Source organism: Delphinus delphis, chromosome 6, assembly GCF_949987515.2.
Source record: "Delphinus delphis chromosome 6, mDelDel1.2, whole genome shotgun sequence".
In the NCBI taxonomy this organism is placed as follows: Eukaryota; Metazoa; Chordata; class Mammalia; order Artiodactyla; family Delphinidae; genus Delphinus; species Delphinus delphis.
The window spans coordinates 34,636,651-34,664,157 of record NC_082688.1 but is presented as its reverse complement, the minus strand read 5'-3'; the positions used below and the strand labels follow the sequence as shown (position 1 = coordinate 34,664,157).

Genomic DNA, 27,507 nt, shown 5'->3' with positions numbered 1-27,507 from the left:
ACAAACAAAAGTCCAGGGCCAGATGGCTTCACAGGTGAATTCTATCAAACATTTAGAGAAGAGCTAACACCCATCCTTCTCAAACTCTTCCAGAAAATTGCAGAGGAAGGAACACTCCCAAACTCATTTTATGAGGCCACCATAACTGTGATACCAAAACCAGACAAAGATACTACAAAAAAGGAAAATTACAGACCAGTATCACTGATGAATATAGACGCAAAAATCCTCAACAAAATGTTAGCAAACAGAATCCAACAACACATAAAAAGGATCATACACTATGATCAAGTGGGATTTATCCCAGGGATGCAAGGATTCTTCAATATATGTAAATCAATCAATGTGATATACCATATTAACAAATTGAAGAAGAAACACCATATGATCATCTCAATAGATGTAGAAAAAGCTTTTGACAAAATTCAACACCCATTTATGATTAAAAACTCTCCAGAAAGTGGGCATAGAGGGAACCTACCTCAACATAATAAAAGCCATATACGACAAACCCACAGCAAACATCATTCTCAATGGTGAAAAACTGAAAGCATTTCCTCTAAGATCAAGGACAAGACAAGGATGTCCACTCTCACTACTATTATTCAACATAGTTTTGGAAGTCCTAGCCATGGCAATCAGAGAAGAAAAAGAAATAAAAGGAATACAAATTGGAAAAGAAGAAGTAAAACTGTCACTGTTTGCAGATGACATGATACTATACATGGAGAATCCTAAAAATGCCACCAGAAAACTACTAGAGCTAATCAATGAATTTGGTAAAGTTGCAGGATACAAAGTTAATGCACAGAAATCTCTTGCATTCCTATACACTAATGATGAAAATTCTGAAAGAGAAATTAAGGAAACACTCCCATTTACCATTGCACTAAAAATAATAAAATACCTAGGAATAAACCTACCTAGGGAGACAAAAGACCTGTATGCAGAAAACTATGACACTGATGAAAGAAATTAAAGATGATACCAACAGATGGAGAGATATACTATGTTCTTAAATTGGAAGAATCAATATTGTGAAAATGACTCCATTACCCAAAGCAATCTACAGATTCAATGCAACCCCTATCAAATTACCAATGGCATTTTTTTACAGAACTAGAACAAAAAATCTTAAAATTTGTATGGAGACACAAAAGACCCCAAATAGCCAAAGCAGTCTTGAAGGAAAAAAGGGAGTAGGAGGAATCAGACTCCCTGACTTCAGACTATACTACAAAGCTACAGTAAGCAAGACAATATGGTACTAGCACAAAAACAGAAACATAGAACAGTGGAACAAGATAGAAAGCCCAGAGATAAACCCACGCACCTATGGTCAACTAATCTATGACAAAGGAGGCAAGGATATACAATGGAGAAAAGACAGTCTCTTCAATAAGTGGTGCTGGGCAAACTTGACAGCTACATGTAAAAGAATGAAGTTAGAACACTCCCTAACACCATACACAAAAATAAACTCAAAATGGATTTGAGACCTAAATGTAAGACTGGACACTATAAAACTCTTAACGGAAAACATAGGAAGAACACTCTTTGACATAAATCACAGCAAGATCTTTTTTGATCCACCTCCTAGAGTAATGGAAATAAAAACAAAAATAAACAAATGGGACCTAATGAAACTTAAAAACTTTTGTACAGCAAAGGAAACCATAAACAAGACGAAAGACAACCCTCAGAATGGGAGAAAATATTTGCAAATGAATCAACGGACCAAGGGTTAATCTCCAAAATATATAAACAGCTCATGCAGCTCAATATTAAAGAAATAAACAACCCAATCCAAAAATGGGCAGAAGACCTAAATAGACATTTCTCCAAAGAAGACATACAGACGGCCAAGAAGCACATGAAAAGCTGCTCAACATCACTAATTATTAGAGAAATGCAAATCAAAACTACAATGAGGTATCATCTCACACCAGTTAGAATGGGCATCATCAGAAAATCTACAAACAAATGCTGGAGAGGATGTGGAGAAAAGGGAACCCTCTTGCACTGTTGGTGGGGATGTAAATTGATACAGCCACTATGGAGAACAGTATGGAGGTTCCTTAAAAAACTAAAACTAGAATTACCCTGTGATCCAGCAATCCCACTACTGGGCATATACCCAGAGAAAACCATAATTCAAAAAGACCCATGCACCCCAATGTTCAGTGCAGCACTGTTTACAATAGCCAGGTCATGGAAGCAACCTAAATGCCTATTGACAAGTGGATAAAGAAGATGTGGTACATATATACAATGGAATATTACTCAGCCATAAAAAGGAGCGAAATTGGGTCATTTGTAGAGACGTGGATAGATCTAGAGACTGTCATACAGAGTGAAGTAAGTCAGAAAGAGAAAAACAAATATCGTATATTAACGCATGTATGTGGAACCTAGAAAAATGGTACAGATGAACCGGTTTGCAGGGCAGAAGTTGAGACACAAATGTAGAGAACAAACCTATGGACACGAAGGGGGGAAAGCCGCCGGCGGGGTGGGGATGGTGCTGTGATGAATTGGGCGATTGGACGTGACATGTATACACTGATGTGTATAAAATTGATGAAAATAAGAACCTGCTGTATAAAAAAATAAATAAAATAAAATTCAAAAATTAAAAAGAAAAAAAGAGGAATAACAATAGAACCATAGCTGTCATCCAGTGAGCATTTTTTATGTGCCAGGCGCCATGCTAAGCACTTTCCATATTTTAATTTAATGCTCAAGCACTGTGAATTAGGTACCACTATTATTCCCTTTCACAGATGAGGAAACTGAGTATGTGTGGTAATGATTTAGGAGCAGGACACACTCGAGGCCACCCATTCACTCTTCTTGAGAACTAAAAGTATTTTCCATTTAGTGCCCCCCAAAACTGTAAAAGACATTAACTTAGAAAGAGTTAAAATAACCAAACGGGACTTACCTGGTGGTGCAGTGGTTAAGAATCCGCCTGCAATGCAGGAGACACGGGTTCGAGCCCTGGTCAGGGAAGATCCCATATGCCGCGGAGCAACTAAGCCCGTGCACCACAACTACTGAGCCTGCACTCTAGTGCCCGGGAGCCACAACTACTGAGCTCACGTGCCACAACTACTGAAGCCTGCATGCCCAGAGCCCATGCTCTGCAACAAGAGAAGCCAGCGCAATGAGAAGCCTGCACACCACAATGAAGAGCAGCTCCTGCTAGCTGCAACTGGAGAAAGCCTGCGTGTAGCAACAAAGACCCAATGCAGCCAAAAAAATAAATTAATTAAAAAATTTATTAGAAAATAAAAAGAAAGAACCAAACAGAAGTGGTTAGAATTTTTCCCTTGTATCTCAAATGAATCTGCTTTTGGCAACTAATGACCCAGAAGTTCCATCAGATGCTTTAGTAGATAATACCCCTTAAAATCTGCAGCCATTTAAAAATTGGGTCAAAGGCACTTGTTTAAAGCCACCAAAATTGTCAAAAATAAACCCCACTAAACCTCATTAATTCTACTAACGTTAGGTCATAAAAGGAAAATGAAGGGTAATGACTAAAATTGTCAATCCAGTCAAAGCCATCTGGAAATTTGCCAGTGCTGGGACCAACCCAAAAAAGACCTAGGATACTATCTCTATGTATAAAGGAAAACCCCATAACAGGCATTATTAAAATATGAGAATTGATAGAACAGTTTTGATGCGGGTAAAAAATTATGACTCTAAAATATTTTCAAATACCCTTGAGAAAGAGACTGTAATTTTCTCATGTATTAATTATAAATTAAGCACTGTCTATCCGTCTCTGTTTCAATTTTTAATGAGTATTTTTATCTGAGTTCATTTTTATTAAATCTCCCATGGGAGCAGAATGGTGGATTTACAGATATTTTACTAGGGTCCATTTATCATGGGCCATTTGCTGTGGTCATAAATTTTGTGGTTGAATAACAATGAGTGAGGAAGGAGTAGAGCAAGGAGTAGATTGAGGCTGAGAAATAGGGTGGGATTAAAGATGGGTTTACACAGAAAACAAACAGCTTTTATGTTTTGATACAGCTCAAAATGACCTGGTAAAAGTACCACATTGAAATGCCCTTGGAATGAAAATAGCAACATTAAAATGGACTGCTTCACTTATATGCGCATCACAACCCTCACCTCAGCTCAAAGGATTCACAGGCATAACACACATAGTTTTGGCTTTTTCTGAAGACCCTAAAAGCCGTGAATTGGAATCCTGGGTTGTGAGGCCAACGTGCTGAACCAAGATACTGAGCTAGTGAGTGAACCTAGCTGACTGCCTGGCATCCAATTCTCTGAAGTTTTGGTGTTCTCAATTCATCACTTAGGGAATGACTCTACTTAAGTGATAAAAACTTTGGTTTATTTTTTGTTTGTTGTATATGTGCACATGTATGTAGTAAGTGGAGATAAACAAAACTTTAATGAAATCTTCAAAAGGCAGTTAACTAGTAGTGGTCATATGGGGCAAGTGAGAACAGTAAATACCAGTGTCTTGTGGGAATGTGATTCTAGAAATCACGAGCCTATATGTCTGAGTTCATTATTTTGGTGGTTCAGAAGTGTTTTGGAAAGTGTGGCAGTAATGGCTGGTTTTCTTTCTTGTATATAATAGATAGCTGAGTTTTTTGCTGAGCACATGGCTGCCCAGAAAAAAGACTACATTTCCCAGACTTCCCTGCAGCTAGTTAATAAAGTTAATAAAGCTGTGTAATAAAGTTCTGCCCAATGGATGTAAGTGATGTGTGAAACTTGGAGGTTGTGCCCTTAAAGGGAAGAGGCATGTTCTCCTCTGCCCTTTCTAGCTGGCTGGAATATGGACACATGGTGAGTCATTTTGGACCAGGTGAATGAGGAAACCCCAATATGACAGAGCAACAAGAGAGAGGAGGCCTGGGCCCCTGACAACTTCATAGCCAGAGCTGCCATAACTGCCCAGACTTATGGTTTCTTACCTATTTCTTAACTAACACCATAGTAGATCAAGGATCCATTGTAATTGTTTCCATGCTTGTCTCCATCATTAGGCTGTGAGCTCCTTACGAAGATCTCTCCCCATATTTCTCTCCAGTTCCTCACGTAGCCCCAGAACTACTCTGGGCCATGGCACAGAATAAGCCCTTGTGAATATTTATTGAATGAATGAATGAATGAATGTACTGTGACACATACCAGCCTGTGATGGGAGCTGTGATAGGTGCATCAGAAGAAATGTGGAGGGAGAGCCACCTCCCAGCTGGAATTTTTGTCTAGGAAATTGTGTTTGGCTGCTTGTAACAGAAAACCAAATAACAACGTAGTGATTCATTTTCTTCACATGGTAAGGGTCTGGGGGTGGGTGGTTTCTAAATTAGGTTTAGTGCTGTCAGGCCTAAGTTTCTGCCAGTCACTTGGCTGCTTCCTCATGTTGGCAATATAGTAGCCAAACTCCAACCATCATGTCTATGTTCCAGGAAAACAGGAAAGTCAAAATGGTGAAAGGGAAAGCCAGCCAAGCCTGTCCCCTCCTAAAAGGCTCAGGCTACTCCAGATATTTGCAGGGACCAGGACAAGAGTATGAAGGGACACCCAGCTACCGTAGGTTTATCAATTTAAAAGTTGTTAATTCAAGCCAGAAGACTGTTAAATAACATATCTTTGTCTTATTGCTTTGACAAAAATACCTTCAAAATGACAAAATCTAGAATATATGTCAGGCTATAATTTTTATATGACTGAAGATCAACAAAGCACCAAAGACAATTTAATTTAATTATGACTGAATATATCTGGGTATTCTGTTGATGTGCTTGCAAAGTCTGAATGAATAATAAAAGTAAGGTATACATAATTTATAAGTTATCATATATTTATTCCATAAATTTTATATTTTTGCTTTTATCTCAGCAAAATTCAATAATTATGTTATCATCAAGATTTTCACAGATTTGTATTCTGTTGGCAGTAATGATCTAAAGCAGAGGTTGGCAAACTATGACCTGCCGCTCTATTGCCTGTTTTTGTAAATAAAGTTTTACTGGCACTTAGCCAGGCTCATTTTTTTACATATTGTCCACGGCTGTTATCACGTTAGTGTCAGAGGTGAATAGTTGTGACAGAGATTGTATAGCCTAATAAGCTTGAAATTTCTGGCCCTTTAAGAAAAAGTTTGCCAACCCGTGATCTAAAGGATAAAAACATAAAATGTAAATGTAATGAAAGTATACAGAATTTGAATATATTTTTATCAAAAAGCATTAGTTAAAAATAAGTGAACGTAGGCAATCCCCTGGCAGTCCATGGTTAGGACTCTGCGCTTTTACTGCCGAGGGTCTGGGTTTGATCCCTGGTCTGGGAAATAAGATCCTGCAAGCTGTGTGGCATGGCCCAAAACAACAACAACAACAAAACAAAATAAGTGAACATAAAAACCAAAGAATTGGGCTTCCCTGGTGGCGCAGTGGTTGAGAGTCCGCCTGCCGATGCAGAGGACACGGGTTCGTGCCCCGGTCCGGGAGGATCCCACATGCCACGGAGTGGCTGGGCCCGTGAGCCATGGCCGCTGAGCCTGTGTGTCCGGAGCCTGTGCTCCACAACAGGGAGAGGCCACAACAGTGAGAGGCCCGCGTACCGCAAAAAAAAAAAAAAATCATTTTTCATGTACATATTCTATAGAAGTTAATTTTTCTACAAAAGTCATAATTATTTAACAATTAAAAGGTAAAATATAAATTATAATTCATGTATTGAAATATTTAAATAAATTTATTTTTAAAATTTAGTTAAACAAATCTTAGTAAACATTTCTATAAAAATAAAACTTGACCTTCTGTCATTCAACATCCACGTGATTGCCAAAGTAAATGCTTCATATCATGCTTTGTGTACATTCTGTCTAGACCTACAAGTATACAAATTTGAGAGTAATATGAATTGTTAAGTATGGCAACATGTTCTTCAGCTGCCATGTACAACTGCTGTGAACACCCTGCTAATAGTGAGTACCTCCAGAAGGGGATTGGAACTGGGAAAGGAGCAAGAAAATAGATGCTTGGCACAAGAGGGAAATGATACTTTGGTCTGTAAGAACATAACATTCATGCTATGTGCTGGGAAGGAATTAACAATTTTTCCCATTACCTAAGCTCTTCTGCCATTCATTCCTTCCTGATTTCAGAAGGAGCATTCATCTCCACTGTCATCAGGCACAGACACAAAATTTCCAGACTCAGTATTGTTTCGAAACAGGGCAAGGGATGTGGAAGTGTATTTCCCTGGGGCCTGAATGGTGCTTGTAATAAGATGTTTAGGGCATGGATTGCTTGTGTCAGTGTTAAGCACATGATCTCAACTGATAGAGACCATCTTTGTGTTCATTAAGAAATGGGTGTGCGTATGTGTGTGTGTGTGTGTGTGTGTGTGTGTGTGTGTCTGCATGATATACAAGGCCCACTAAATCACGGAACCCAGAGCGGGGTCTGAGGACAGACAGTACTAAAAATGCTTTCTCGGAAACCTGCCCAAATGACTTCTGCTTACATCTCATTGGCCATGACTATATGCTGTGGCCACTGACGGCTGCTGTGGAGCCCCGGCACACTGTCAACAAGAAAACCAGGAAGAAGGGGAATTAACTATGACATTGGCTATGAGTAGTCTCTGCCACACTGCCCTCTCCTCTCCACTCTTTCTCTCTGGCCTTGACCTTCTAATCCAGCATCTTTTCCCTGCCCCCATATACAGGTCTTCCCTGCAGTTCCTCCACCTTGAGCCAAGAGCCTCCATCTCTATGTCACTCCCAGCCAGGGCTGAAATGCTCTGGACAAAGAAGCTGAGAGTGGGAAACCCCAGGTGACTCCTCAGTGCTCCCCCAAAGCTGTACCTCCAGGAGCATGCCATTGTCTGTGGGCCCAGTGGTTGTCACAGAGCTAACTGGCATGAGCAGTGCAGGGGCCAGGTGCCACCTGCCTCCCAGGTCCCCCTTCATCCAGGTGTGGAAGGACCTTATCACCACCTGGTTATGGACTATTGTCCTCTGAAGAGCTGCCAGAAGGGTTTGCTGCATTCCTGTAGATCAGCGAGTTGTGTCTCTCTGGGAAGGTGAGGGCCTCACCCAGCCCAACCACAGGGATCCAGCTCCAGCTGGGGTATGGCGGCGAGGGCCTCGGTTAGTTCTTCTCCCGTCTGGGACCCTGCCCCTTTCAAAGTTAATGTAATAATGACAATGAGATTTTGGGGAGCATGGCTCAAGTCTGGGAAGGAAAGAGATATCGTTTTACATAATTAGTTACTGGAGATATGCCAACAAGAATCATTTTTTGTGGGCTCAAAAGTATGCCAAACTTTAGATGTTTCACCTGGGGCTAGATCACAGTGATCTCACCCTGCTCCCCTTTACCCTTGAGACTTGCAGCATCCGCTACCACATGGAGCAGCAGAACTCAAGCAAAGTAAATGGTGACTGACAGCTGAAGCTGGAGGCTGGGATTTAGGATGAGGTGGGAACTCTGGCAGAAGAAGTGGAGCTCAAAGGAGCCTGGAACTGTGGGGCTGAGAGACTGGGCTTGTGTGGGAGGTTGGCTGGGGACAACTATGTGTATTTGCCTGCTGAGGAAGGGGCCAGGCCACTCTTTCCCTTGTGACTTTCTCTTTTGGGGGACCTGCCATCCTCGAGATGTACATGTATTCGGGGGATCCACGAGGTGGATTTCCTGGGTGTCTTGATAGGCAGCCCTGTCAGAAATAGGTCTGTGTGTGTGTGTGTGTGTGTGTGTGTGTGTGTGTGTGTAAGTGTGTATAAACCTGTGTTGATGGGCATGTCCGAGAGTGAGTGTACATGGACATGTGGGTGCCTGGGTGCAATCAGACCCTCTTGTCCTCCTTGTGAGTTGCCTCTATCAATTTCATCTTTGGCTCTGAATGCACAGGTGTAAGAGCTGGGGCTCCTAAAGTGTTGCCACTCAAAAAAATAAATGTACAGAGCAATAACTCAAGCTGAAGCCTCAGGGAAGCAGCTTTGCAAGCTGAACACCCTGCAGAAGAATAAGCCACAGGGTTCGTGCCAGCCAGCAGCTGGTCCGCACTCTCCACCAGGGGAAACCTGCCAAGGGTCACTGATGAACGTCAGGGACAAGCACAGAATGGCCGCAGACCCCAAGGGGCTGGGGTGGAGGTGGAATGAGCTGGTTGGAGAAGTAAAGCAGGGGCAGACTTTTCCTGTGCCTTCCTGGCTGCATCTCACGCAGAGAAGCCAACGAAGGTCTTCCAATTTCTGTAGGAAAATTGCGTGGTGTGTATATGTCTATGTACGTGTGTGTATCAGCATAAGTATGCATGTGTGCACACAGGGCATGCGTGCAGGTATAGGCACATGTATGCATGTACACATGTGTGCATGAGTATATGTGTGTGCACGAGTATATGAGTATGCACATGTGCACGTGGGTGCACTCTAAAATACTTATGACAATTGTCATAAAGGGTGGGGGACCCATATTATCCTTTTAGTCCAAGAGTTCATACTAGAGTCCATGCTTGGGTGCCCACGAACCCCCTGAGATTAGATGCCAAAATGTTTTTGCATGTGTATTTTTCTTCAAACCTGGTTTTCCTTAGTTTCTCCAACTTCCCAGATGGTTTAGGACCGTGATAGGCAGAATAATGGCCTCCCACATCCTAATCCCAGAACCTGTGAATATGCTATATTATATGGCAAAGGAGAATTAAGGTTGCAGATGGAATTAAAGATGCTAATCTGCTGACCTTGAGATGGAGAGAGCATCCTGGACATCCAGGTGGGCCCAGAGTAATCACAAGAGTCCTTCTAAGTGAAAGAGGGAGGCAGGAGAGGTGTGCAGGAGGAATGGTGTATGAGAAAGACCCAACCAGCCGTCATTGGCTTTGAAGAAGGAAGGGGATCATGAGCTAGGGAATGTGAGTGGCCTCTAGAAGCTAAAAAGGCCAGAAAACAGATTCTCACCTAGATCCTCTAGAACGGAATGCAGCCCTGCCAACACCTTGATTTTAGTCACGTGAGACCCATTTCTGACTTCTGACCTCAAAAACTGCAAGAAATTTGTGTTGTTTTAAGCCACTTAGTTTGTGGTAATTTGTCACAGCAGCCAAAGGGAGCTAATAAAGGGCCTGTTTTCTTAATCATAATTGCTTCACGCTTCCAGGCCCTGTGCTGGCTCCCCCAATTCTCCCCACAACTCTGTGGTGGGGCTAGGTCCTCCCCTCTGAGCAGTAAGGAAGCTGAGGCTCAGATAGGTGAAATGGCTTGCTGAAACTCATTCAGATGTTAACTGAGGGAGGTCTTTTACATGCTCAATGTGGATGAAGGGTGGGTTTAGCAAAGAGGCAGTGTGGGGCAGTGGGCAGAGCTGCACTGGAAGTGGGGAGACCTGTTTCTTAGCTAAGGCTCCATCCTAACTTGTAGGACTTCAGGCAAGTCACCACCCCTCTCTGGATCTCAGTTTCCCCATTTTTAAAGTGAGAGAATTGTACAAGAGCACTTTCAGTCCTGTTGCTCAGTGACTCCAGGCAAGATATATATGTATATATATAAAACAACTGGAAGGGGGCCCAATGGTGGTGGTAGCAATATTGCTGAGGGGAGAAGAGAGTGGAGTAATTAGCTAGGGTGTGAAATTAGAGCATGAGAGAGAGCAGGGGAAGGGAAGACCTTTGGGGGGAGCGCAGTGTCTCCCTACCTGTAAAGTCCCCGAGATGCCTCCTGGGATCATTCTAGTTCTGCAGTTTTGATGGTGAGGTTTGTTTTCACGGGCAGTCATATGTACACAGGAAATGACCTGATTTCCTTCTACTACCTGCTCCCAGGGTCTGGTGGACTCCTCACAGCACCAGGTAGACAAAGGGTCTGGACTTAAAGTCAGGAGGCCCAAATCTACCAACCTGCCTGGTCATTGCCTCTGTGGTCTGCAGGGAGGACCTGGGAGCTATGGAGGTGAAAATGAGTTGTCCTCATGGGAACCTATTTTTCCTGAACTCTTTCCCTCGTTCTGGAGAACCACACCTTCTAGTGTTTTTTCCTCATCAAGTGGCAAAGAAGACAGCATACAGCTAATGTAGCATCCGTCCACCCTTGGACCTGGGCCTGGTGCTCCAGTCCCTTGCTACTCTCAGTGTGGTCTGTGGCCAGCAGCATCTGCATCTCCTGGGAGTTTGTTATAAATGCAGGGTCTCCTGATCCATGTGCACACAAGTGTGAGAAGCTCTACTGCAGAGGCTATAGCTCTGCCCTCCTCCCCTGGTCTTCCCCACAGGTAATGAGGACCACCCAGAGCCCAGGCCCTTTCTGGACCTCACTCCAGCACTCTCCATCCTGGGATTTCCTGCCCAAAGGGACCAAGCCTGCATCCAGGACTTGTACTTGTCTCTTCTGCAAGGCTGTTGTACCCGTAGCCCCAAGGGATGGTCAAAGAGTGACTGTGGGAGTAAGAAAGGGGTTATGGGGGTGTGGGGTGGATCTTGGGCATGAGGGCTTGAACAAGAACCTTACATGTGCACAAGATCCTTACAGCACAGGATGAAGTCAGGCAGAAGGGTGGAAAGAGGGGAGCAGGTGCTGTGGGCTGCAAGACTCCCTCTTTTACTTGTTCTGGGTTCTTAAGTCGTCAAGGGTGGGCCTGTGTGACTTTATAATTGTTCTAGCAGTGGATTGGGCACATATCTGTCTATGGCTGTCTATAAGTTGACTCTTAAGGTGGGGGTAGTTAAAAGGTTTCTTAGAGGAAGGGGCATTGGAGCTGGGCTTTGACAGATGAATAGGAGTTCAATTGGTTGAGATTGAAGAAGATAGAACTATGTAAGCAAAGATGTGGAGGTAGGGAAGTATGAGGCATTTGTAGGAAAAGATGAACTTTATGCTGGATTATTCTTACTGTGGGACCAAATCATGTAGGTGAGGAGTCTGGTGACGGAGTCCTTGAGGATTATGAGCAGGGAAACTACAAGGTGAAGGCAGCATTTTTGGAGGAGTTTTGGTTGGAAGCATGGAGAGTAAGTTGGAGCGGGGGTGGATACCAGCAGTGTGGAGACCAGGTTTTGACAGGAATTGAAGCAGAAACAGTGGGAACTGGGAGTAGAAGTGAACTCCGGGGACATCACGTAGATGTCTGCCTGGACTTGGTGATCAGTTGGATGGAGGCAGAGTGTGAGTGAGAAAAGACATGTCCTGAGTCTTTAAGCTGCCATGACCAAGGTGCTCTCACAAAGATGGGAGAGATGTTGAGGCTGAGATGCCTGGAGCAGGGAGCACCCAGGTGGAGAGCTCCAGAAAAGCCTGTCTGGAGAGAGACTTGGAAGCATCAGCAGACAGATGGTCAAAGGTGGGAATGAGAACACGAAAGGAGAGAGGACAAGACTGTCCTTCAGTCTGCACTGAAGGGGAGGCCACTGAGAGGTGCTCGGAAAGGAGTGTCTGGGAGGTCATCGACAAAGCCCAACTATCCTTGTATTAGGGTGCCAAAGAGGCCGCTGGTGTGACCATGACTAGCCTCACCTCCATAGAAAGGATACTGAATTGGTCACAGGGACACCTGTGGTCTCCTGAGGAGGGGGTTTGGGAGAGGGTGACTTGGGACCGAATCATGTCGGTGAGGAGTATGGTGACACTTACCCAAGTGGACAGCATAGCATAAATCACAGTTTAGGGTGTGAAGATTTGCAGACCCCACACCTACTTTCTGATGATTTATTCACATCCAGGAAATATGCTGAGAGAATCAGGGGAATTGCTGGGTCATCAGCAGATCCTCAAAGCTTCTTGGACATTGCAGGTTGCTCTGTCTGTAGTGGAACATTAATGCAAGGGGAGAGGTCTCATTTGTAATTAATCAAGCAGTAGTGAGAGCAATTGCAGGGAGCTTGTATTGATTCCTGACACGTCAAACAAAATGGCGCCCAGCAGCCAGCGATAGCAGCCTTGGAGAGGCTGGCCAAATTGGATTAGCAGACCAAATGTCTGTTCTAATGCCTGAGAGATGGACGAGGCACTTATTAAATGGTCCACAGTCAGGGATGTTTCGAGTACTTAATCAACGCTTCATTTCCCTCTTCCAGGGAATAGGGAAGCCTTAGTGCCACCCATGGTGAAAAATTACCAATTCCGGCAGGATCTCTCCCTGCCATTTTCACTGTACAATATACATGAATTATAGCAAGAGCCCAGGGAAGACAGTGTAGGGATATTTGGCAGTGGAAACTGAATAGGTCTGGGGTGGGAGACCTGGGTGCGAGTTCCGCCTCTCCCACCTCCTCACTGTGAGGCTGTGGGTCCATCATTCCCCTCTCTGGGCCTTAGTGCTTCCTTCAAGGCCTCCTCACTTTGATGAGCTTAAAACAGTTCTCTGAGGGGGCTTACAGGAGGCAGCAGGCAAAGTGGCCTGCGTAGCCAAGTGCTTTTTCTGGGGTGAAGACTTGCTTCGTGGGGGAGAGAGGCAGGGTGCGCTTGGATTTTCTCTTTGTGACTTTAATTCAACCTTGGCCTACAGGGTAGAAAGCCCCTTCTATCCTCTATCACCTCCCCTTCCTCTTTTCTCAATTAAGAGATGTAAATTTCAGAGCCAGAGAGCACCAAAGAAGCCTTCAGGGGCCCCTCTGTTGGAGTCCTGGAGGCATCCCTCTCTAGTCTCTGGTCAGATCTCCCCCAGGGTGGCTTTTGAGGTGGGATTCCCCCCTCCCTTGCCCCTACTTCTTACCCAAGGATGACACCCTTGATTAAACCCCTTTTTCCCCTCGAAGGAGAAACAAAAGGTAGGGGGAGAGGGTCCCGTGTTAGACTTTGCATCAAGGCCCATTACTGCCAGCTACATGGTGACGTTGACCTCAGTCACCCCAGGCCCATCCTTGTGCAGTTTGGGAAACTGAGGCCCAGACAAGGGAAGGGCTTTGCCCAAGATCCAGGGTGAGTTTGCTGTGGAGCCAGGGCTGGTCCTCTCCAGTGCACTCTTCCCCCCTTGCCATAGCCCTGCCTACATAAGCCAGGGGTGGGGTTACCACTGGGCCTGGTCAGCAGGGGCCACAGTCACAGTGGAGCCCACCATGCTTACCTTGAATATCCCTCTCCCTGTCCTGAGGTCTGAGATCCCTTCTTGGTCACATGGATGTTCCCTTTGCAGGCTTCTGTGTACACCGGGATAGTACCCTTTGTTCCTTTCCTCCCAGGAGCGTTTTAATTAGAGCACTCCCCCCCCCAGGGGGCTGTGTGGTGGGACCCACCAGGTTCTAGGTGGGTCTACTTTACTTCAAGGAAGCTTAGTAAGCCTTCCCGTAATAATCCTTATTAAGAGCCAAATATAAACATTAAAAAAAGCAAGATCCTGGGGAAAAAACCAACAAACACATCCCACAATCTTCTAGATAAAATTTGTGCTCCATCACTCTAATCCTTCTATTATCCACCAGTGCTGAACCTAATCCCACTGTCATCACCACACTTCAGTAGAATGCTTCTTTCAAGCTGGCCAGAACATTTTTTTCAGGGTCAAACATCTTTACCTTTGATATTCCTGCTAGCAGGGGGCCTTGTTCTTTCTCTCCACTGATGGGATGCCAGGTGCAGCTTCCACCATCAAGCCTCTCTGGCTCCAAAAGAATAACAGACAAAACAGTTGGAGAAGGGAGTGAGATAGCATCCCCTTGGGCTCCAGCCGCCCCTCCTTCTGCATTTAAAGGATCAAAGGGAGGGATGAATTATTGCCTCAGCAGGTTGGGGTGGCCCTGCTCCCTGTCCTTCCCGGTAGGAGCCGATTTCTTCACTGATTTATTTACCCCCTTGGCCCTTTCTTCATCTTTCTGATTAATAGTTTATTTGGGGGTTCTGGGAAATTTACATGCAATTGCTACCATAGCAGCCAGCTCTCTTGCACAGGATCCCATAGCAAATGCATTTTGGGCCTTCTGGAGGAGCTGGGTTTATAAGGATCTCAGCATATACTGGGGCAGAATGGGCACGATGACGTTCTACTGATATGAGTAAGAATTATGAGCAAGGATATGAAACGGTCTTGCCACACTGTAAAGGATGGTTTTAATGCCTTCCCTCTCCCCTTTTCTTGTCTCTCTTTCACTGGACAACCCTCCCCCTCAACGTTCTCTCTTAGGTCCCCAGAAAGTTAGTGCCCCATGGGACAAAGGCAGGACCAGTGCGTGGAGGACTTGGGGAGACTCATTTTCTTTTAGCAAAAGGAAGAATTTGTAGCAGGCTGAACCATCTGAAGGTCCAATTGGCAGCCTTGGGAGGTAGTGTTCTCCCCATCATTGAAGGTGTGTGGACAAGGGCCTGTTAAAGGGCTCTAGGGAGGATTGCACAGGGTGAGGGGTGGCATGTGTGGAATCTCTGGGTCCCTTCAGTGCTAGGATGGGGGAGTTGAACTGAGCACATTCCCCCAAGCTAAGCAGAATGTCAGATTTGAGCATTTTAGCTCCCTGGGCACCTGGGATGTCCTTTGTGTTCTCATAAACTCAATGCCCAGCACCCTGCCTGGCCCATAGGTGAATGAATGAATTCCTTAGGGTTTTATTAAGTGTGTGGGCAGAATCTACTAACTGTTTATATGTTCTTTGATTATGATAATACAAATCTACATTTTAAAGCATGACCAAATAACAACTTGAAGCAAAAGAAAAATGACGTTGCTTGTAAAACTCCATCGCATATGCTAGAGTCATTCCCTGAATTACAGTTGAGGCATGGAAGTGTTTGTCCTCTGCAACCATATGGAAATGGGGAGGCCATGTGGTATAGGGGAAAGCTCTGCCCAAAGGGACAGGAAAGCCCACCTTGGACAAGTCCCTTACCCTCCTTGTGCCTCTATTTTCTCCTCTGTGAACTGGGAGCAATGGAAACCATCAGGAATGACCAGCTGGTTTTCATTTATGGCTGACTCTGACTGATGGGTAGAGGCTGCCCACAGTGCTGTGTACAGGAGGATTCAGTTGTTTCTGGGCTCAGCCAAAGAGTGTGTGGTAATAGATTAGCAATGTCTGCCCTGGACACCAGATGGCAGGAGGTTGGCCCGTGTGTCATATATTTTCCGTCCCTGGACTAGGTGATCCCAGAGGGCCCTGATGGCTCCAGATGCCAAGACTTAATGCTGCTAGGTCACTTCAGTCATTCCTCTACCTTCAAGCCAACCTTCTTGGCCCTTCTCTACTCTTTTTTTTTAATAAATTTATTTATTTATTTATTTTTGGCTGCGTTGGGTCTTCCTTGCTGCGCGTGGGCTTTCTCCAGTTGCGGCGAGTGGGGGCTACTCGTTGTTGCAGTGCTTGGGCTTCTCACTGCGGTGGCTTCTCTTGTTGCAGAGTACGGGCTCTAGGCGTGTGGGCGTCAGTAGTTGTGGCTCGCGGGCTCAGTAGTTGTGGCTCGCAGGCTCTAGAGTGCAGGCTCAGTAGTTGTGACACACGGGCTTAGTTGCTCTGTGGCATGTGGGATCTTCCAGGACCAGGGCTTGAACCCGTGTCCCCTGCATTGGCAGGTGGATTCTTAACCACTGCGCCACCAGGGAAGTCTAGCACTTCTCTACTCTTTTTTTTTTGTGTGTGTGGTACGTGGACCTCTCACTGTTGTGGCCTCTCCCTGTTGCGGAGCACAGGCTCCGGACGCGCAGGCTCAGCGGCCATGGTTCATGGGCCCAGCCGCTCTGCGGCATGTGGGATCCTCCCGGACCGGGGCACGAACCCGTGCCCCCTACATCGGCAGGCGGACTCTCAACCACTGCGCCACTAGGCAAGCCCCCTTCTCTACTCTTAAGTCTGTAAAATTATGAAAAAACTGTGAGGCTGCTGCTTCAAAACTTGGTTACATTTTTTGTTCTAAATAGAATAGTCTGTGTGAAAGACCTCAGAGCTGGTTTGTAAATTATGCAGATTAGTGGAGAAATGCAGGGTTTAGATTCCAGGGAACACTCGGCTTGCAGCAGTTTGCAGGAGAGCCACCTACAGAGGGGGGACAGTTGAAGTCTTTGGGAAGGAGGACAGTGGATGGGCTACTGCAAAGAGCAGATGGAGTCAGGTCTGTAGGGATTTATTCTGGGTGCACAGCTGCATTCTAAGACTGAGATTCCTCCTTGGCAGCAAGAGGCCATACCCACAAGGGACTGAGACTTGGCTGCCTTCTTGGGTAAAATACCCTCCACTATTTTTCCCCAATATCCTCTCTGGCCTCAACTGCCTCCGCCCTCCCCCCACCCATCCTGGGCTCTAGTTACACTGGCATCTGCACCATTCCTACTTGTACATGTCTTTTCTTAATTCCATACCTTTTCCAGCACTGTTCCAGCCACGTGGCATGCTCTCTGCCACCCAGCAGGCTCCTATTCATGCTTCAAGATCCAGCCTCAAAGTTATCTCTAAGATGACTTCTCAACCCTCTGGACCATGCAGAGTCCTGCATCCCCATTCCCTTCTCTGTGTTTAGACTGGCAATGTTGTCTGGCTTCTTGGTAAATCCCTACTTTGCTTGGTTCTGGGTAAGCCTGGACATAATGGAGTGAAACATCTTAGAATGCAGTCATTTTGTGATAGAAAATAAAGATGACTTAATTCTCTGATGAGAGGAGGAAATTCAGTTTCTGTACGAGCCCTCCCTGGAAGCTCACCCCTCAGCCAAGGGCTGTTTGAGGGTGTAGAATGGACTCCTTTGGCCATGCACAGGCCTCTCCTGAGGGCTGGGCTGGGCTGGGGTTGGCAGGGTGTGCCCTGTGGCTGGGCTTGACCTCATTGAAAGGCCTCATATTTCATCTTTTGTTGTTATTTCCAAGGGAGGTTACATGGGTTATAGGTCCCATCATAGAGGTACCCTGACCTGATAAAAGCAGAAAATGCTCAGCCCACAAAGTAACGTTTGCATCTCATTACCAAATCATACCACGTGCGGTTTACTATAAATTAATATGCTTTTAAAATAAATGCGTGATTATCTTGTGATTAGCAATTATAGTGCATTGCTTTTTTCTTTGATATTAAAAGTGATTACTTAATAAATGTAAAGATTTAAAATATGTCACCATTTGTGTAATTGTTTCTTCATATCTTCATTTACTAGTATACAAAGCATCTCAGAAATTGGAAGTGGCCCAGGCCTCTCTTAGCCTCTGAGAAGCCCCACTTGCCTCAGGTTGAGAAAACAATAGCTGTGGACCTTGGGCAAGTTGCATAAACTGTCTTCCCAGCCTCAGTTTCTTCATCTGCCCCACTTGCAAAATGATGAAAATAACTCTGCCTTGCAGAGTTTCGATGATGTAACCCCGCATGGAATATGTAAAGTACCCAGCAAAGTTTCAGATGCACAAAGTTCCCAGTAGACAATAGGTGCCCGGTTATTTGTAGCGGTGATTATCGTGTTTTTACTGTTTATTTACTGTTTATTTCGTGTTTTACAGCTTATTTCTAGCTGTTTTGATGAAGAATATTCCTGTATCTGTTATCTGTTACTGTGTAACAAATCACTTTAAAATTTAGTGGCTTATTATAAAGCAGAAACTAACACACCATTGTAAAGCAATTATACTCCAATAAAGATGTTAAAAAAAATTTTAGTGGCTTAAAATAACAACCATTGGTCTTCCCTGGTGGCGCAGTGGTTGAGAGTCCACCTGCCGATGCAGGGGACACGGGTTCATGCCCCGGTCCAGGAAGATCCCACATGCCGCGGAGTGGCTAGTTCGTGAGCCATGGCGGCTGAGTCTGTGCGTCCGGAGCCTGTGCTCCGCAACAGGAGAGGCCACAACAGTGAGAGGCCCGCGTACCGCAAAAAAAAAAATAAAAATAAAAAAACAACCATTTATTAACCTCAAGGTTCTGTAGGTTGGCCGTTTAGGTTGGGCTCAGCCAGCAGGTTTTCTGGACTCAGCTGGCATTCCTCCTGCTTCTGTGGTCAGCTGTGGCTGGCTTTGCTGATTTTGGCTGAGCTCTTCACATGGTTGGGGGCCTCTGCTGGGACAGCTGAGTTGACATTAACTCGTCTCTAGCAGCCTCTCCTGGACTTGTTCACATGGCAGGGACAAAAATCCCAAGAGAGCGAGTGACAGGGTGCAAGGTGTCTTGAGGCTAAGGCTTGGAATTAGCACAGTGTCACCTCTGTCACAGTCTATTGGTCAAAACTAGACAGTCTCAAGGGGTGGGGAAACAGACTCCATGTCCTGATGGGAAGAGTTACAAAGTCACATCCACGAAGCATCATAGATACAGGAAGGGAAATAATGGGGGTCACTTTTGCAAACAATCTACCATAATTCTCTCTTTTTAAACAAAAACCAGAGCTTGAGTTTATTCCCCATGTGCCCCGGTGAGCAAGTGGTGATGAATTCTGTTCTTTTCCACTGTCTGATTCAAGCCTATTTTTAGATCTAGCCTAATAAAATGAATTTCACACCTGGGTTACTCACCCACTTTGTTCTTATCAGTGCCTGGGACAAACACATAGGCAGCCTGGATTTGTAGTTCCATTACCTCCAAGCACAATAATTGTTAATTACTCGCTTTATTTGGTTCTGTTGCATTTGCCAATAGTCAATTACCTATGTTAGGTTTTCTTGTGATCAGTGGGCCTTATCCAATATTTCAGCTCAGCTCTGTGTTTGTCTCAGAGATGTCTTTTCCAAGAGAGTTACAGAAAATCCTTGTTTACTAGTTTATTGAATATTAGCCTTTATCTGCTTATTTCAAAGGCTCCTTATTTACTGCTGCAAGCACCAGAGTGCTCAGGCTGAGTTCTTAGAATCAAACAAAAGACTAAAGATAAGCCTCCCCTTTGCCTGATCTGGCTAAATCCCGGTACCCGGAATAGAGGAAAGAACGAATCGTGGGATCCTGGGGCATTCATTTAGTTCAGGCCTGAATCTCTGAAACTGCGTTATCCCTTCTAATCCACCCTCCGCATCTCGGCCATGAGACCTAATGCAGAGATCTGATCGCATAGCTTGTGCTAGAGTGCATTGATGGACCCCATGCCTCAGTGCTTCCTATGCTCATGCCCTTCCTCATATGACTTTGCAGGTGCATGCCTTTGAATCCAGACTAGGCCACATGATGTCCTTTGGTCAACAGAATGAGGTAGAAGTGATAATGTGCCAGTGCTGAGCCCAGGCCTCAAGATGCCTTGCATGTCTCCTTTTGCACTTTTATGCCTCTGCCATTGCCATGAGCAAGACATGCCAACGCAGGCCTGATGGCCCCAGGAGGAAGATAAGAGACTCATGAAGAACTGAACCAGTTCATCAAAGCCCAGCCAGGACCAGCCAGCCCCCAGCTGACCCCAGATGGGTAAGTCATGAACGCTGTTGTTTTAAGCCACTGCGATTTGGGGTGGTTTATTGTGTGGCAAAAGCCGATTTATCATTCCTGTGATTAACCCCCAACACTGGTCGCTTGTAGCATAAAGTCCAGGTGAAACCTCGTAACATCTGGGCCCAGCTACTTCTCCTGCCTCCAGACCTCCCTTTTCACTTTATACTTTAGCAATGACCCCCAAATGGCTTGCAGTTCTTCAGATTCATCATGTTGGTTTACATTTCTATGCCTTTGCACCTGGTTTGCCCTTTCCCTGGAATGCCATTCTCCTCTCCTTTGTCTGCAAGGAAAACTCCTATTCAGCTGAAAAAACCCAGCTCAGGAATTGTCTTTTCTAACAGATCTCACTGTATTCTCCTCTGTGGTAAATCACCTTCACTTCTGCGACAGGTTTGGACTCATAAATATTTCTATTGTTACCATGTGACATTGCCATCTATTATAGACTGATTCACTTGAGGACGAGGGCAGCCTTAATTCATCAGTGTATCTCAGTACCTAAAGCAGTGTCTGTCTGATGGCTAAAGGAGGTGTTAGGATCCCTCCTAGCTGGGGGAATTGCCCACAATGGGAAGATGGTTATTTCTTGCTTCCTTCCCCCCCTCCCCCTCAAACTCACATGCTGGAATTTGCCTATGTGTGTCTCTTTGCACCGAGGTTCTGACTCCACTGTAGGGGGCGCTCAAGTACTTAATGAACAAATGAATCCTTGGTCCTGTGGGTCCCCCCACTGAGCTATGAGCTCCTCCAAGGCTGAATCTGGGTTTGCCCACCTCTGTGCCCATTGTGTTGGCACTGAGCCTATACACAGGCAGTTTCAGAAAATCCATTTATTCAAAATATTTATATTTCTGGAATATCCATCAAGTACCAGGCACTGTTCTGGGTGCCGCTGATAGGTGGTGACCAAGATAGACACAGGTTCCCGCCCTCCATGCATTCCAACTGGGAGACAAGAGAAAGAAGAGTAAACAACTTAGTTAAATAAAACGTCATTTCTGTCTGTTCCCATGGCGAGAGGAATTTTCTTTGCATTTGGAGGTTATCTGTGAGTAGTGTCCAACCTAAAAATGAGCCATTTGTGAAGAGTGCTTGGGACGCCGAGGGGCATCTCAAAGAGAGAGCAGTTAGCTGTTCTCCGGAAAAATGAGGTCTTAGATACAGCTAGAGGTCAGCGACGGCTGATGCTACTACAACAGCCAGGGATGGTGTTGAGGGGAAAACAATGTCGTTTTGAATCTGAGCCCTATTCCGAATGGCTCTAGGGCACATTCCAAATCTCAAGCTCTGATTTGCAATCGAGCTGTTTTTCACTTGGATAACTTTATATATTGTGCTCCAGGGTGAGCAGTAACGGTGATGTATTTACTTAATGATGTGAGGGAGGCCAACCAGTAAATAAAATAATTACAAAGTGTGACAAGCACTTTATAAAGGAGCCTGAGATGAAGTTATGAGGGAGGCGAGGGTCAGATTATGTGGGGCCTTGAGACTGTGGTGAGGGCTTTGGATGTTAATGCAAGTGCATCGGAGACCAGGGGAGAGAGGATCTGATTCATGTTTAAAGAAATCACTTCTGCTGCCATGTGGAGTAAATTTTTATTTGATTGAATCAAATATTTCTGGAGAGCATCCCAACAAATTGGCTTCTAGTTCTTGAAGCTATCACCTCCCCTTGCTGAATTTCACTAGCTCCTCATAGAACTTGGGAGCCTAATTTTCCAAGGAGACAAACATTCAATTTTGGGTTTAGATTTGCATTAGAAAGAGACCTTAATTGCTCTGATCTCTAACACCTTTGAGAAGCTGATTTGAGCTTTTCAGAGGCAAAGAGTGTTAATTGGCTGAGGGGCCCAGCTGAGCGGAAACCCTCTACTGCCAAGTGGGTAGGGGGATGAGGCTGGGAGAGGGGGAGGGGGGTTAGAGAGAGGAGGGGCCGACCCCTCGGGGAATGAAGGGAACCAACACACAGCAGTTTTCTCCTTGTCCTTCAAGATCCAACTCACTCCCACTTACTCCAGGAAGCTCCCCCCGCCCCACTCCCCCCACCCCAGGACTCCCCCCACTTACCCTCAACTGCTTCCTGGGTAGCCAGTGCCTCCCTGGGATCCTAGTTTCTAACCACAGCACTTCCCCTTGTATTGGATGGTCTGTAACAGAGCGACCCTTCCACTTGAAGGACAAAGACCCATCTCATGCAGCTCTGCCTCCTTGCACAGCCCGTAGTGGGTGCTCAGGAAATGTGAAATGAATGAACACTAGAACAAACAATAATAATTATGCTAATAATAACGTAAGAATAGAAGCCATCACTTATGTAGGGCTTCCTGTTTAAATGCTGTTTAGTCTCAGACTTAGAAAACATTTAATCCTGTTCTCCAGTTTTTGCCAGAGCACATGTCCTGCATGAATCACTATTGATACTTACAGATTTGTGGGATCGTTTAATATTTACCACCTCATGAGGACAAGATACCTGTCTGTTTTATTCACCACTTGATCCACAGTGCATAGCCCAGTGCTTGCCATGTAAAGGCTTAATAAATATTGTTGAATGAGTGAGTGCTTGCATACCTCAAGTGACGGGGAGCTCACTATCTTTTGATAGTCTTGCCCATCTTTGACACCTTTTCCTGTTAGTTGTTCCTTTTACTGAAGCTACATCTGTTTTCCTGGAGCATCCATCTATCTAGTCCTGACTCATGGACTTTCCCAAAGACAGCTTCCCCCTCCTCCCCGAGGCTGAAAGGCTATGACCTATAAATGTCTCTCCTTAACTCCCTCTGTTCTTCCCTGGGTATAGCACAGCCAGTTCCTTCCTCAAAATGACCCAGCATCCAGTCACTGCCTTGTCCTGGTTACCCACTCTGGACACAGTCCAGATTGTCCTGCTCCCTCTCAGAGTAAAGACGATATATGTAAAGATGGGACCTTCACTTCCCAAATTCTGAGAATTACATTTCTATTAATGCAACCCTGTCAATGTGTTTACCTCTACCCTATTTAAATCAAGAGATAAGGCATCCAATATGGAAGGTGGGTTGACCAAATGAGGTCTTTTCTATTCTTTTATATAGGAATAGAAACTATTGATGGTAGGAACATAGGTACTCACTGAAAAACTTTTTCAACTTTTTGGTATGTTTGACATTTTTCATAATATGTTGGAAAGAGAAAAAAGTTCAATAGAGTAATTAAAATGGAATACTAAAAATATTTTGATTAACTCCAAAGAACACAAAAGGAGAAACAGAGAAAAAGAAAACAGGACAAATAGAAAGCAAATAATAAAGTGGCTATCCTAAAGGCAGCCATATCAAAAATAATATTACATGTAGAACTAAATATTTCAATTAAAGGCACACGTTTTTAGACTGGTTAAAAGAACAAGAGCTAGTTAACTGCTGTTTACAGGTGTCAGCTTTCTGTGGACACTGCTGTCTACAAGTGAAAGAAAGCTTGAAAGTAAAAGGATGGAAAGAGATGTACTATGCAAAAGCACTAATTATAAGAAAGCTGGAGTAGCTATATTAATTTCAGGTAATATAAACGTCAAGGCAAGAGGTATTATCAGAGATAAAGAAGTAGGGCTTCCCTGGTGGCGCAGTGGTTGAGAGTCCGCCTGCCGATGCAGGGGACATGGGTTCGTGCCCTGGTCCGGGAAGATCCCACATGCAGTGGAGCGGCTGGGTCCGTGAGCCATGGCCGCTGAGCCTGCACGTCCGGAGCCTGTGCTCCGCAACGGGAGCGGCCACAGCAGTGAGAGGCCTGCATACAGCAAAAAAAAAAAAAAAAAAAAAGAAGTAAACTTTATAATGAAAAGTGGGTCAGTTCATCAGGAAGACAAAACAATTACAATTGTGAATATGTGCAAAAACAGTGTTTCAAAATATACAAAGCAAAAATTGATGGAGAAAAATATAAAACTACAGCCATAGTTTTTATTCTCCTGGTAATTGATAGAATTATTAGAACAACAATAGTGAAGATATGAAAGATCTCAACAACACTATCAAGCACTTTGATATCCAACAATTGTAGAATACTTATTTTTTTCAAGTGCCCATGGAACATTCATCAGGATAGACCGTATGCTGGGCCAGAAAATAAAACAAGCATTGATAAATTTTAAAAAATCAAAAACTTACAGAGTATGTTCTCAGACTACAAACAGTGATGAATATAAAGGTACAGATTAAGAACTCAGTGAGCTCCAAGAACAAGAAACATGAAGAAAATGATGTCAAAGCATATCATGATATAATTGCTCAAAAGCATTGATAGAGAGAAAATTTAAAAAACAATGAGAGAAAAAAGACATGTACAGAGGAAAAAAGATGAGAACTATACGAGATTTCTTATCAGAAACAGTATAAGTAACACCTTTGACATACTGTATGATTAAAAAAAGTCTTTCAACCTAGAATTTTATATTCAGCAAAAATATCATTTAAAACCAATGGCAAAATAAAGACTTTTTCAGACCTATAAAAGCTGAGGGAATTCATCATTAGCTCACCCACACTAAAAGAGATGCTAAAAGAAGTTGATTAGGGGCTTCCCTGGTGGCGCAGTGGTTGAGAATCTGCCTGCTAATGCAGGGGACACGGGTTTGAGCCCTGGTCTGGGAGGATCCCACATGCTGCGGAGCAACTAGGCCCGTGAGCCACAACTACTGAGCCTGCGCGCCTGGAGCCTGTGCTCCGCAACAAGAGAGGCCGCGATAGTGAGAGGCCTGCGCACGGCGATGAAGAGTGGCCCCCGCTTGCCACAACTAGAGAAAGCCCTCACACAGAAACGAAGACCCAACACAGCAAAAATAAATAAATAAATTACTAAAACTCCTACCCCCAACATCTTAAAAAAAGAAGTTGATTAGACAGAAGGAAAATGACACCAGATGGAATTTTGAATTCACAGAAAGTAATGAAAAGCATTCAAAATGGTAACTATATGATAAGTATATGCAATATATTTGTATTATTTAAAATTCTTTTAATGATATTTTACTGTTAATATTAAAATAACTGCAATGTAATGTGGGATTTATAATATATGTAAATGTAAAATGCATAACAACAATAGCACAAATGTTGCCTGTAAGAAAAACATTTTAACTATAAATACACAAATCGGTTAAAAATGGATTGATGGGAAAAATACTATGCTAACACTAGTCAAAAGAAAGCTGGAGAGGCTATATTAATATCGAAGTACATTTCGGAGCAAAAAATATTACCAGAGATAGAGAAGGTCATTTTATGATTATAAGAGGAAGTCGATCAAGATAACATAATCCTAAATGTTATGTGGCTAATCATAAAGCTTGAAAATTCATAAAGCAAAACTAATACAACTAAAAGGAGAAATAGAAAAGTCAACAGTTGTTGGGGATTTAAATAACCAAAAATTGATAGAATGAGTAGACAGAAAATCAGTGAGGATATAGACAACTTGAACAACACTATTAAGTAACTTAATCCAAATGACATTTATTGAATACTCCTAACAACAGCAAAATTTACATTCTTACCAAGAGCATATGGCACATTTACTGAGATAGACTCTATTCAGGACAAATCTCAACAAATTTAAAACAAATCACTTCATATAAATTATTTTCTCAAGTCACACTGGAATTAAATTATAAATCAATGACAGAAAGATCTCAAATGTTCGGGAACTAAGTAACACACTTAACTCCTAAGTAACCCATGGATCAAAGAAAAAATGAATTTAGAAGATATTTAGAACAGAATGAAATAAAAATACAATACCAGAATTTGTGGGATGTTGCTAAAGCAGCACTTATGGGGAGATTTCTAGCACTAAATGGCTATATTAGAAAAAGAAAAGTTTGAAATCATTGACCTTGATTACCACCTTAAGGATAGAAAGAGGAGAGCAAATGAAACCCAAAACAACTGAAGAAAGGAATAATAAAGATCAAAGTGAAAATAAATGAAACAGTATAGAAAAACAGTAGAAAGAATCAATGAAACTAAAAGCTTGTTCTTTGGGAAGATCAGTAAGAATGATAAACGTCTAGTTAGACTGACCAGGGAAAATAGAGCAAAGATACATATTTCTAACATCAGGAATAGTAGTGGTATCACTATAGAGTCTCCAGATAATAAGGGAACATTACGAACAACTTTATGCCAATACATCCAGCTACTTAGATGAACTGGACAAATTCCCTGTAGGACACAAATTACCAAAGCTTACTCAAGGAGAAATAGTTAACCTGAAAAACTCTTTATCTATTAAAGAAATTGAATTTACAGGTTATAAAAACTTTCTCACACTGATAAATTCCACAAAACATTTAAGAAAGACATAATACCAATTTAACACAAGTTCTTTCAAAAAGTTTTAAGAAGTGGGGGAAAGGGGGAGGAAATATTTCCCAATTCATTCTATGAGGCCAGCTTCACCCTGATACCAAAAGCAGACAAAGGCATTATAAAAAAAGAGAACTATAGTCTAATAATCCCTTACGAACACAAATTGAATCAAACAATAGACTAAAAGGATATTTGCGTCAGGACCAAGCAGGGTTTTCCCGAGAAATGCAAGGTTAGTATAACATTAAAAAATCAATCAGTGTGATTCACCATATTAACAGACTAAAAAAGAAAAAAAAATCATGATCTCATAAATACAGAAAATGCATTTGACAAAATCCAACATCCATTCCTGATAAAAACTGTCAGCAAACTAGTGATGAAAGGGACTTGCTCACCATGATTAAGAACATCTGTAAAATCTCAATAGCTAACATCATACTTAATCATTAAAGACTGAATACCTTTCCACTAAGATCAGGAATAAGACAGGGCTATCCTTTCTTGCCACTTCTATTAAACATTGTACTGGAGGTCTTAGCCAGTGCAATCAGGCAAGGAAAAGAAATGAGACATTCAGATTGGTAATGTAAAACTGCCTTTGTTCACACACAACATAATCATCTATGTAGGAAGTCTACTGGAATCTACAAAAAGCTACTAGTAGTAATAAATAAGTTTTGCAAAGCTGCAGGATACTAGATCAATTTACAGAATTTCAATGTATTTTACACACTAGCAACAAACAATTGGAAACAGAAATTTTAAAACTTACCACTTATCAGTAGTATCAAAAGATATAAAATACTTAGGGATAAATCTGAGGAAAGTTATAAAAGAACTGTACCCTGAA

At 43.5% G+C, this 27,507-nt stretch overlaps 1 protein-coding gene across 4 annotated transcripts in view; it reads left to right on the top strand.

The window, feature by feature from the left end:
- Window positions 1-27,507, top strand: part of ALDH1B1 (aldehyde dehydrogenase 1 family member B1) — a 273,270-nt gene that overhangs the window by 88,466 nt on the left and 157,297 nt on the right. For all 4 annotated transcript variants that reach the window (XR_009519855.1, XM_060014485.1, XM_060014487.1 and 1 more), the window contains one exon: window positions 20,014-20,280. The gene's annotated coding sequence lies outside the window, so the exon portion shown is untranslated. The remainder of the gene's footprint in view (window positions 1-20,013; window positions 20,281-27,507) is intronic.